We start from the raw sequence: 12,179 nt of genomic DNA, 5'->3' as shown, positions 1-12,179 counted from the left end.
TCTGATGACCTTCCTTTCTGTTCCTATCCACTTATCTTATTTACCTTCACTTACTTAATTATTTTATTTGTTTTTTACTTATTTTACTTGCTGTGGTTATTGATATACAGTAAACCAATTAATTCTATTTAGCATTACTTAGTGTTTTCTGTAAAAGACTATAACAGACTGTAATGCAGAAAGTGACAATAAACATTTTATTACACTGAAACTATCTGACATATGTAGAACAGAGTATTTGACTGTTGTTCAATAAAAATAAAACAAATGCCAGCTTTGAATTTAAAGGACCTGGTAAAAGGTTGTGGAAATTTTTTAATTCAATGTGAGGTGAGTACTTGCTTTCTTATTCACTCATTATGTCATTTTTGAGTATGGCTGAACCTTTGTAGCACCAAGCCAGGTCATCAGATATCTAAAATTCAAAGAAACTGAAGCAGGCAATGGCTTTCTCTGATGCTCCTCACACGCTGTGACATGAATGTTGGTTTTGAAATGTAGTGACTCCAGTCTCGTAGCAACAAAGTTGAACTATACATTTTGACATTTCTCAATCACAAACTTTTTGAAGGTTTCTTTGCTATTACAGTGAGACTTTCTGTGATAAGAATTAAGAATTTATCTTTCTGGTAGTGTTCATATTGAGCGGAGGTTAACCAATGAGAAAACCTTTGTTTAGCTGTACAGGCACTGTTAGGTTACGTTGTCCTCTTCTGCAAAACCTGAAACCTATTTTTATGCAGTAAGTCAAGTTCCATAACACTCAGCTTCAACAATTGCAGTCTAACCTTCTTCTTTCAGCACAGATGGTTGCTTTGTTACACACAAAGGCATTTCTAAAAGAATGAGGACAATTTAATTTTGTACAGCTTCCTTGAAAATGAACTGTTTCCTTTTGCTTACTGACCTACTGTATATCCTGTTCTTGCAGTTTGCAGGATGGCCACTCACCCAGCTGCTAATTGATTTCCATGTCTTTTCTACTGAACCTAACATTGGCAAGAACATGGCAGCCTCTCAGCTTCTGGTCTGTTGTTATAGATGTCTAAAGTTTCAGTCATATTATTTCAGTTTCTGATAATAAATCACATTAAACAAAATCTGTACACTTAATGTTAGTGTACAATGTCAGCTTCTTTACACGGTGTTCAGAAGTGGTCAATCAATTAGGTGACGTAAGTAAGTGCCATTATCTGAGGGCGGCCCTCCACCTGGTCGTCAAACTATGTAGATAATGACTGGCAGAAACTAATGAAATAAAACCTGTGGGGGAACCATGACCTGCTGTCAATCTCTAATGATGCTGAGTTACATGTTTTGCGTGCCATTAATGCAAGTAAAACTGTGCACACTCCATACAGTAAAGGGCGTGTAGTCCTCAAAGTCTGTGGTATACGCACAAAGGGGCACTGTTTGTGCAATTGTAGGTGACACCAAGCAAATAAATAAATAGACACCAAGGGGGACTTCCCTTCCACAAGCTGTCGAGGTCTAATAATACTGACTACCCGCTAATGTCTAGGGCTCCAAATTTGCTTCAAGCAGCACTGACAAAAAAAAACATAATTACTAATTGTAAGTTATGAGAAATATCAAAAAGTTTAAGTGATCTGCTATTTACTCTATACATCTTTTCAAAAATAAAAATTCCATTCATTATCCAGTTTACTCAAAGTTTTGTTTTTCGTTTCTTTACCAGGAACCAACCCCAGATGGGTGCATATGTGTATACAACATTCTGTAACTGCATGCCAATCCAGAGTCATTAGTTACCCTAACTTGCACATTTCCTGGTTTTGTAAGGGAAGAGGAGCACCCTGAGAACAAGGAAAGGAGAAGCTTAAATGGGAATAATGTGCAAAAATTACACATACAGTCACACATCCAGTGCTAGGATTCAAACCCAGGATTGTGGAAATGTTAGGCAAGAGAACAAACCCCCATGCCACTATCTTTCCCTAAAAAATTTCATCGTGCATAATTACAGTAATGTACACAGTATATTAATACTGCAGATTTTACCAAACGAAATATAAGAAATTGAGACATTTGTACAAAAAAAAAGAAAAATCAGTCATCAGGCTCATTTTTTTGAGTATGTGGTACACAGACAACCACTGCTGACATTTAAAAAAATGTTTGTATTTATTATCTTCTGAAATGTTTAAAAAATACATGTTTGCACTCAAGCCTACAGAAATGACAACTCTCTTTTGTTTCTGTGTTATTTACTTGCTGGCTTGGGAAAATACTTATTATAATAAATACTCATTTGTATTTAGATTCAGCTATTATAGAAACTCAGTGTGGCACATTATGCTAATAATAATGCAAACAGCTATTATAGTTTCCTTCTTTTTAAAGTGAAGATATCTTGCATTTATATGATTGTAACACATTTTAACAGTTATGGAGTTTTAATGGATGGATTGGAAAAAATAAATGGTATAGTTCTTGTCCCCGAGCAATGCCTTATTCAACACTGAGAAAAACACTATATAAATGTAATGAATTATTATTATTATTATTTATTAGTTTAATACTTCCGGTAAGTAGAGGTGGACTGTGGTGGACTGAAGCCCCCGTCAGGAAATTCGGTTCCTGCATTATAACCAATGCAGCCGGGAATGACTCTGGCTCCTTCTAATCATAAAACTGTATTAAGCAGATTTAGTAAATAAATGGATAATTTTTTTTTGTCACATTTAAAAAATACACAACATAATGAATGAAAGATGAACCGTCAAGTGCATTTTACAAAGATTGATTCAAGCATACCAAATGAAACATCTTCAAAGCCAAAAACAATAAATTTAAATTAAAAATGATACCTGCAGTATTATTTTCAGTAAATGCATCATGATCACACTGAATTCACTCTCAGTCAAAATGAAAGTTTTCACTTTATTAAACATAGTTGAAATAAATGCCAGAATCCACTATGAATATTTTAGTGGCACATATGAATGCTGGTTATTATTGCCATCTTGTATTGTTTATACTGTTTAAGCAACACATGTTTGACTATCTGTTTTATCCTTTAAACCTTAAAAAGACTCTTTACCCAAGCCTGCCTACAGTAATGATCCCACCTTCTCTGCTCCTGATATTACAGTTTGCAGACCATTGCGACTTAATGAATATTTTAATTGAAAATTACTTTGCTGCAATATTTTGTTTCAGCACAATGGAAATGCAATGTGTAGTTTTGTAATCTTGCATTGAGTCAAATGTGGCTGTGACTCAAATGAGACTGGACTGGCTAGACAAGACTAGACTTAGGTAGGTGAAATAGTGGATTCCATGAAAAAGTTACATAATGATATAGGAAAGCTCTAAATATTGTTTAAGACCTATAATTAAAAACATTAAAAATGGACAATGCTGCACATTCTCTCTCTGACACACTAACAAAGGACTTTCTGCCAATGTATCATTCAGCAGAAATGTGTCAGGAAACACTGCTGGGGCTCCTTTATACCAAGCAGCAGTACAACTGCATAAAGCCTCACTGTGACTGCCAAGTCAGAAGTTTTGCTTTCTTTGAAATTTTCTTCATTTGTAGTCATTCTGCTATGCTTTTGACCAAAGTGTGTTTGTGTTGTCACGCATGTGTGTCTGTGGATCACCCTCCTGACTCATCTTGGGTAAGCAGTCCCACCTTGGGACGAGAGGTGGCTCTGTTGTTAATGGTATTATGTCTTTCTTTTCCCACAGCCAGGAGAAGGTGCCCTGTGAGAGCAATTGACTCCACCACTTCTGCTCAGAGGAATATAAAAGCAAGACACTTAATGAAGGTGGCACCTCATTCTGGACCCCTATTCAAAAGAGAAGGAGTTCCAAACCAAACAAAGCAAATCAAACCAAACCTGACCTGACCTGCTAACAATTCCCTGCTGTGAGCAGTTTATGTTTTGTTATTGTGCCATTGTGTGCTGTTTTTTTTTTAAAATCTCAGTTTACTATTAAACAAGTTGACTCTCTTGGCACCATAACATTTCTCCAGTCCAGTTGTCATACCTCACTTGACCACAGTGTATATATGCTTAATTATCTATTTATTTATTTGTTTATTTAAATAGCTTCTGTAGTACTAGGGTGTTGTACCGTGTTAGCCATTATGAATGTAGAGAAAACCCAAGCAAAATGACACCTTTTATTGGCTAACTAAAAAGATTACAATATGCAAACTTTCGAGGCACCTCAGGCCCCTTCTTCAGGCAAGATGTAATACAGAGACTGGAGTTCCCTGTGTTTATATACACACTCTAGGACAAGAAACAACATTGGTAAATCTTTAAATGAGAAATTTTAAATGTAAAAAATTAATAGATTCATTCAGGCTAGGGTCAATTTAACAAGAGAGAGAAGAACAATGTATGGTCAAGATCTTTGGATAAGATAACTGTCCAACAAAGTCTTTTGAAGTTTGTAATCAGTTTTTCAAAACAATGTGGATCTGTAGACAGGTTGTCTGTCATTCTGAGAGATGTAAACAATCCTCATATCTGGCCATAAAACTCTTGTCTCTATTCAAGCCATGTTGTAATGTATTAAATTTTAGCATGAGTTTAACTTCCCATTCTTTTCTCTCTTGCTGTGTTTTGAAGTTGCCCATAAGCACTGTGACTTTAAAGTCCCTCTCAAAGTGTCCATGGCTGTCGAAGTGGGCCGCTACAGGAACATCTGTGTTGCCATGTTTAATGAGGAACCTGTGTAAAAAGAATTTCTGTAAAAAGTCAAATTTCCCTAAACGTTTCAGTAAATGAAGTGGTAAAAAACATCAAATGGAATTGAAATAATAAACTGAACTTGATGTCAGGTGTGCAGTTGTAAGTGAATTAACAAAAAGAGAAAGGCATCTGTTAGATTTAAACAGATCTTTTTGACACTATTGAATATGCTATCTATCATACAAATTATGAAAATTATGTTGTGTTCTCAAGCACTGTTATTATGTTGTTAAGTTCATGCTCTCCCAATCAATTGATGCATTTTCAAAAGTGTGATATTACTTTATCATTATGTCTTGTAGGTAGACGTGGTGCCTCTTAGAACTCAGTACTAAAACAGTTACTGCTATAACTTACATGCTACTTCTAAAAGGAGTTCAAAACCATAATGTTCGCCTTGACATGAGATGATCCTCAGCTGTGTTTCACATTCAAACCTAACATGTTTTCTCCTGTTTTGTCTTTAATCAATTGTTTCACTGAGCAAAAGTAATGAAAACCACAGAAATTCTCTTAATGTTTTGGAAATGTTTGGAAATACTACAAAAAGCAACATGTTATTGTTATATTTAAACCCGAAAAGCTTAGACATGAGTCTTGCTAAATCCGTACACAGGATAGGCACTATGCTGGACAACAGTCTAATTCTTTAGCAATCACATTCCTACCCTACTCAAAATCTATTTTTCAAGCTAAGCTTTAGGATGGTTTCTTACTGTGCAGGATGCAGGGAAGTTAATTCATGCATTTATTTCACACAAAATTAACTCCTGCAATGCTTAATTCTTAGGCATCTCAAACAGTTCTGTTTAATTTAAAATGCTGCAGCGAGGAAAATTACGCAGAAGAAAGAAATATGCCTTATTACTGTCAGCTTCTGCAAGTCAATCAGTAGTGTTGTTCACTGTTTTGTGCTTTTTTGTTATTTATTTTGTTAGTTGGTGAACTCCTATTGCTTTTAAAATATCATAGATGGCTGGCATTTAAAATCCATGATATTAAGATTTCAGGTTTGTCCTGTCTTTTTTTCAAAGTTGTTCCCATTTTCCCATGATCCATTGCTTTTAGTTTGTCTCTGTTTTGCTTTTTGTTGTCAATTCATCCCACTCGCTCACATTCATCTTGTCAATTGGAACTCTCAGGTGCTGTGTTAATAAAATTAGCAGTTACCCGAGAGTCCTATATAAGACTTTGGTGTATCAGATATAATTGCTGTGATAATATTATTAGTTTGCTTTTGCAATTGTGGTTTTTGGATCCCTTTTTCACGAACCTTTTTGTTAAGGCTTGATTCCTTTAAATTTTGGCAGTGTGGATTTGATGATATTTGGCTATAAAATTAATTGAGCTTGCTTAGTTTCAGATTTTTTGTTTGATAAGTCTTTTTAAAAAGATCCTTTTCTTACTATTTAGTTTTGAGTAACTTTTCTTCAGTTTTGTGTTTCCCAGTTGGCTATTCTTTAAAATATTAACTTTTTATTGTTTTTCTTTTTTAATACATTGTTCATGAAATTTGTTTTTAACAGTATTTTAATTCTATATTTTTATTTATGTTGATTAAATAATTCAAATAATTAAGCGTTGTTTTGGACAAGTTCTTTTGCAGATTTGATATTCCTTTTTGGGAATAAATAAATACACATGATGTCATAGGAGCTGGTCGTACGTCATGTTGTTGGATGTGCTCTTGGTACTAACTGTGAGACACTATAAAAGCAGATCTGAAAGCAGTTTTCTGTGAGAAGGGAGACAGACTCTGTTATTGTCACAGTTGACTGCATATATATTTTTGGGAAACCTTTTCATTCTTTGTGTGTGCATTGCACATTAATTTTTCTTTATATTTTTTAAACACCTCTGTGAGTGCTTTAGTTCTCTTTTTTGTAAGAGCCTGTTGTCTTTTCATAACTGTGGTGTTTCAATACTTATTTCAATGCTCATTGTGACCATGTGGGAGCTAGTCAACTAGGCAGGTCCCATAATAAATCTATTATCTGGGGTAAAACAACCTGTGTGTAGTGCATGCTGTTAGCCTCTTTAAATAATAAAACTGATTATTGCATACATCTAAGCGTGTACATCATCATTAATTGATGCTGGTTTCTCAGAAATTCCAAAATTAATAAAACTACTATAAGGAAGTTAAACCTTTAACTAATGGGCTTCAAAATCTGCCTACTAGTTTTAGGGACACCCAATTGGTCTCTGCATTTAAATTCAGCTTAATGACTCATTTTAATCTGAACTACACTGATTAGGCCATCCATGTTGAAACTGCATTTGTTATTTATTTGCTTAAAAATAAACATGTTTCAATCATTATGAACTGTAACTGACCATCTTGAGTTTATCTTCTTGACATCATGTTGTAGCATTTAATGTTAACATCAATTTGAAAAGCTGCTCTTGTCCATTTAATGAGGTACACTTTTATGTCAACTTCTGTTTTAACCTTATTTACATTAATATGCGTGTTTACTAGTGTTGATCGGTGAAATTCACCAAAGCATTTTACAGCAAATATGCTGTATTCACCAGTGACCTTATTTGCAGAATATTTTCCTGCAATGAGAAGTTAAGCAAAATGGCAACTTTTATTGGTTAACTAAAAGATTACCATATGCAAGCTTTCGCAGCAGCTCAGACCCCTTCTTCAGACAAGATGTAATTTTGCTTGACTTCTCATTGCATCCATAATGGCTAACCCAGTACAACACCCTACTACTACAGAAAATGTTCCTGGAAATTCACCTAGCAGCCGGTATAGACAAACATTTTTCTTCCAGCCTCTCACAATGGCCCTAGAGGCCAATGTAACATCACAGAGCTGCAGCAGCAATGTGCAGAACTTTTACACATGTGTACTGCAAGATCATTGCTGATCTGCTTGAGATATGCTTGATGTCATGACCTGAGCAGTACTCTAGTGTTCCAAACCACATGAGAAAAAAAATAGAAACTTGCAGTATTTTCATTCGAGGGGTATATTACTGCCACTGCCACTGAGTGTATTAACATTGAGCACTGGCAGCAGCACTGCATGGCTAATTTTCATATATAATTAGTCTTATGCTGCAGCAATAATCCAAAACCAGCCTTAAAAGAGCCCTCCCCCTCCCACAGAAAGAAAACTCATGTGACGTTGTGAAATAATAATAATGAAAGATTTATTACTGTTTACAAAGCATTTCTGTCTTCTCCATTGAACAAAAAAGTGCAAACCATTTGTACAGATATATTGGAAAGAAAAAAGACATTCTAGCTGCATCCAGAGCTGTGACTTTAAACAATAGAAATGCTAATCCCACACTGTGGCTTCATCACACAGCTAATGTATATCCCAAGATTGGAACCCTGTGAGTGCAATGATATATATTTTTTACTTATTGCTAATTTGTGGCCATTTGTTGCATTTTGTTTGTGGTTATTGTTCCATTTACGGCTTTTGATGTTTAAGGTAAGGTGGTACAGTGGTTAGCATTGCCACTCAGATCTCATTTTTGTCCACAATAATTGGTCCAGCATGGTTGGCAGATGCTTCCCTAGCCCTCAGGTACAATTAAAATACCATTGCATTATTACAGTTAATTTAAAACTATTTAAGTTTTCCCTCCTCCTTGGCTTAAATGCATTTTGCAGAGCTCAGAGAAGTTCCTGAATATTTCTCTGATTTCATCAAACTCATTGCAAAGTGAACTCTGCAGGGTTTGCTCATCACTAGTGTTCACATATGGAAATGTTGCAAAGTTGTGTACTTTTGCTGTTAATGTACTATATTGTAAATATGTGAAAGTGTTAATGTATTATAGTTGTAAATATGTGACAATAACCATCAGGTGGCACTTTTGTCAGAGCAGCATATTCATGTAACTTTTTTTTTTTAACATTTTATAATAACGATAAAAAAATTAGGTATAAACCTTAAGAATTACACACACATTATGAACTACCTTTAAAAATACTGAGAAATATTTACATTTTAATTCAATATTTATTTTCACAATATCAATTTCAATTCAACTGTATTTTAAGTCACTCTACAGTATTTCTATAAACTATATATCCTCTTATATATGTGCACATTATTTATCTCTCTTTTGTATATTATTTTTTCATTGTTATTCTTATTTAAATTTAAATTGTTACTCTTTGCATGTAACTACCTCTTTCACTTTGACCTACATCCTTTGTAGGAAAATGTTGTAAAGCACTTTGACCTACATCCTTATTATGAAAATGTGCTATAGAAATAAATGTTGTTATTTAAAAGTTTCAAATTTGGCATAACACAGTTTGCAGCACCTTGCCTCACTATGAGTGTCCAAGATTCAAAATGGCGCAAGCGCACTTCGAAGCTGCATGCTAGTCCATGATATCAGTTAATTTTCCAGATATCTATCCTGAATCTACAAAATTAATAAAAATGAATTAATCATGCAGATGCAACCTTATAAGCATGAATAGCAGCTACATGCTGACTACAAATATTTTACAGCCTAGTATATCTGTGCATCAGTCAGCTCACAATGGCCAGTGCTCAGAGATGCTTTCAATGGAATCTTCACTGCTAAATGTATGTCTCAGAAAATTACAAACTGGTGGCATGACATTTCAGAAATACATAGAAACTGTTTTTTTTATCTTCTCACATTACTGTTAAAGGAATCTAATTTATGTCTTAAGTAAAAAAAAGATATCAAAGTTAAATGGTATTATGTCAAATATAGTGGGGTAAGTAGCTCGATATTTAACCCACCAGCTTGCAAGATGGCTTACAATAATGGTAATAGCGCAATTATAATACAGTATATATATATATATATATATATATATATATATATATATATATATATATATATAGACACACACACACACACACACAGAGTATACTAGGACACATGAGTCACTGTCTTGCACCTGTGAGAAGATGCTGAGTCCAAAGGGTTCAAGAAAACCAACTTTATTCCAATCAAAACGAGAACAGTCAGGTTATTTATTCAAATGGGAATGACCACTTCAATACACACAGATACAGCATTTAGAATTTTCCCTGCATCAACCACAGGGCAACAGATGTGTTACACAGGGAGGCTGCAAACTTGCAGTTGCCTTGGTGATGCCATGAACTTGTGGTTTTCTCAGAGATGGACAGGCAAACCTCGATAGATACATCAATTGTATTTCGGCATGCAGCAAAGTTTTGGAGGGTCTCAAACGAGCTCAAAAATCTCAAACCCCCCCATTGGCTGTGTTCAGATTGTTATGGACAAAGCAAATGCCTAAGCCTGGCTCTGCCATACGCAAGAGAATGTCACGTTGACGTGCACAGCACCAGTGCCCCATGGAGACCAAAAGGAAGCCTGGTGAATTCTAACAACTCATCTGGAGTGGCGAATGCGGTCTTCTTGCAACTGAACTCCCCTATGGTCACCTGTAAGTACCACATTGTGAGATCCATTTTGGAAATATATGAGACTTTCCTGAATTTCTCCAACAAGTCATCAATATGCTGCATCGGGAAGGCTTTAAACTTGGAGATCAAGCACTCAAAGTCTATACAGAACCAAACCAAGCAATCTGGGTTTGGGACCAGAACAATTGGGCTTTGCCACTCAATTCTACTTTTGCTCTGTTGTTTAATTGCAAGGTTCTCACACAGCTGCTTCATGATGCAGGAAGTGAAGTAAGTAGCCTGGTCAGTTAAAATTTCACGAGGAATGCCACTATGAGTGAATATTTCTGATAAATCCTTAGCAACAGCTTGGGCATTGGCCTTCTGCAGAGAGGCCACCTCGGGGTACCTTTTGCATAATCAACTAACACGAGCATGTACTGATAACCATTCTTACTCTTGGAAAGTGGGCCAATAATATTTAATCCAACCCTATCAAAAGGGACATCCAAAATAGGCAGTGGTGGGAGGAGAACCCTAGACGGTCTATTATGGTATTACGTGAAACATAGTTGTAAGTGGCACAATATTTACTGTAACCCCCCAGCTTGCAAGATGGCTTACAATAATGGTAATAGCACTTCTTCTTCTTTCGGCTGGGGTTGCCACAGCGGATCATCTTCTTCCATATCTTTCTGTCCTCTGCATCTTGTTCTGTTACACCCATCATCCGCATGTCCTCTCTCACCACATCCATAAACCTTCTTTTAGGCCTTCCTCTTTTTCTCTTGCATGGCAGCTCTATCCATAGCATCCTTTTCCCAATATACTCTCCTCTGCACATGTCCAAACCAACGCAATCTCACTTCTCTGACTGAGCTGACCCTCTAATTTACTCATTTCTAATCCTATCCATCCTCGTCACACCCAATGCAAATCATTGCATCTTTAACTCTGCTACCTCCATCTCTGTCTCCTGCTTTCTGGTCAGTGCCACTGTCTCCAACCCATATAACATAGCTGGTCTCACTACCGTTCTGTAGACCTTCCCTTTCACTCTTTCTGATATCCGTCTGTCACAAATCACTCCTGACACTCTTCTCCACCCATTTCACCCTGCCTGCACTCTTTTTTTCACCTCTCTTCCACAATCCCCATTATTCTGTACTGTTGATCCCAAGTATTTAAACTCATCCACCACCGCCAACTCTACTCCTTGCATCCTCACCATTCCACTGACCTCCCTCTCATTTAAACACATGAATTCTGTCTTGTTCCTACTGACCTTCATTCCTCTCCTCTCTAGAGCATTTCCCCACCTCTCCAGTGTCTCCTCAACCTGCTCCCTACTATCGGTACAGATCACAATGTCATCAGCAAACATCATAGTCTACGGGATCTGTCTAATCTTGTCTGTCAACCTGTCCATCACCATTGCAAATAAGAAAGGGCTCAGAGCCGATCCCTGATGTAATCCCACCTCCACCTTGAATGCATCCGTCACTCCTACCGCAGACCTCACCACGGTCACACTTCCCTCGTACATATCCTGTACAGCTCTTACATACTTCTCTGCCACTCCCAACTTCCTCATACAATACCACAACTCCGCTCGAGGCACCCTGTCATATGCTTTCACAAGGTCTACAAAGACGCAATTCAACTCCTTCTGGCCTTCTCTATACTTCTCCATCAGCACCCTCAGAGCATCAGTGGTGCTCTTTCTTGGCATGAAACCATACTGCTGCTCACTAATCATCACCTCATTTCTTAACCTAGCGTCCACTACTCTTTCCCATAACTTCATACTGTGGCTCATCAATTTTATCCCCCTGTAGTTACTACAGTTCTGGACATCCCCCTTATTCTTAAATATTGGCACCAGTACACTTCTCCATTCCTCAGGCATCCTTTCACTTTCCAAGATTCTATTAAACAATCTGGTTAAAAACTCCACTGCCATCTCTTCTAAGCACCTCCATGCTTCCACAGGTGTGTCATCTGGACCAACGCCTTTTTCATTCTTCATCTTCTTCATAGCTGTCCTAACTTCA

Source organism: Erpetoichthys calabaricus, chromosome 2 (assembly GCF_900747795.2).
Source record: "Erpetoichthys calabaricus chromosome 2, fErpCal1.3, whole genome shotgun sequence".
Lineage (NCBI taxonomy): Eukaryota > Metazoa > Chordata > Cladistia > Polypteriformes > Polypteridae > Erpetoichthys > Erpetoichthys calabaricus.
This window is presented reverse-complemented; position numbering follows the sequence as displayed.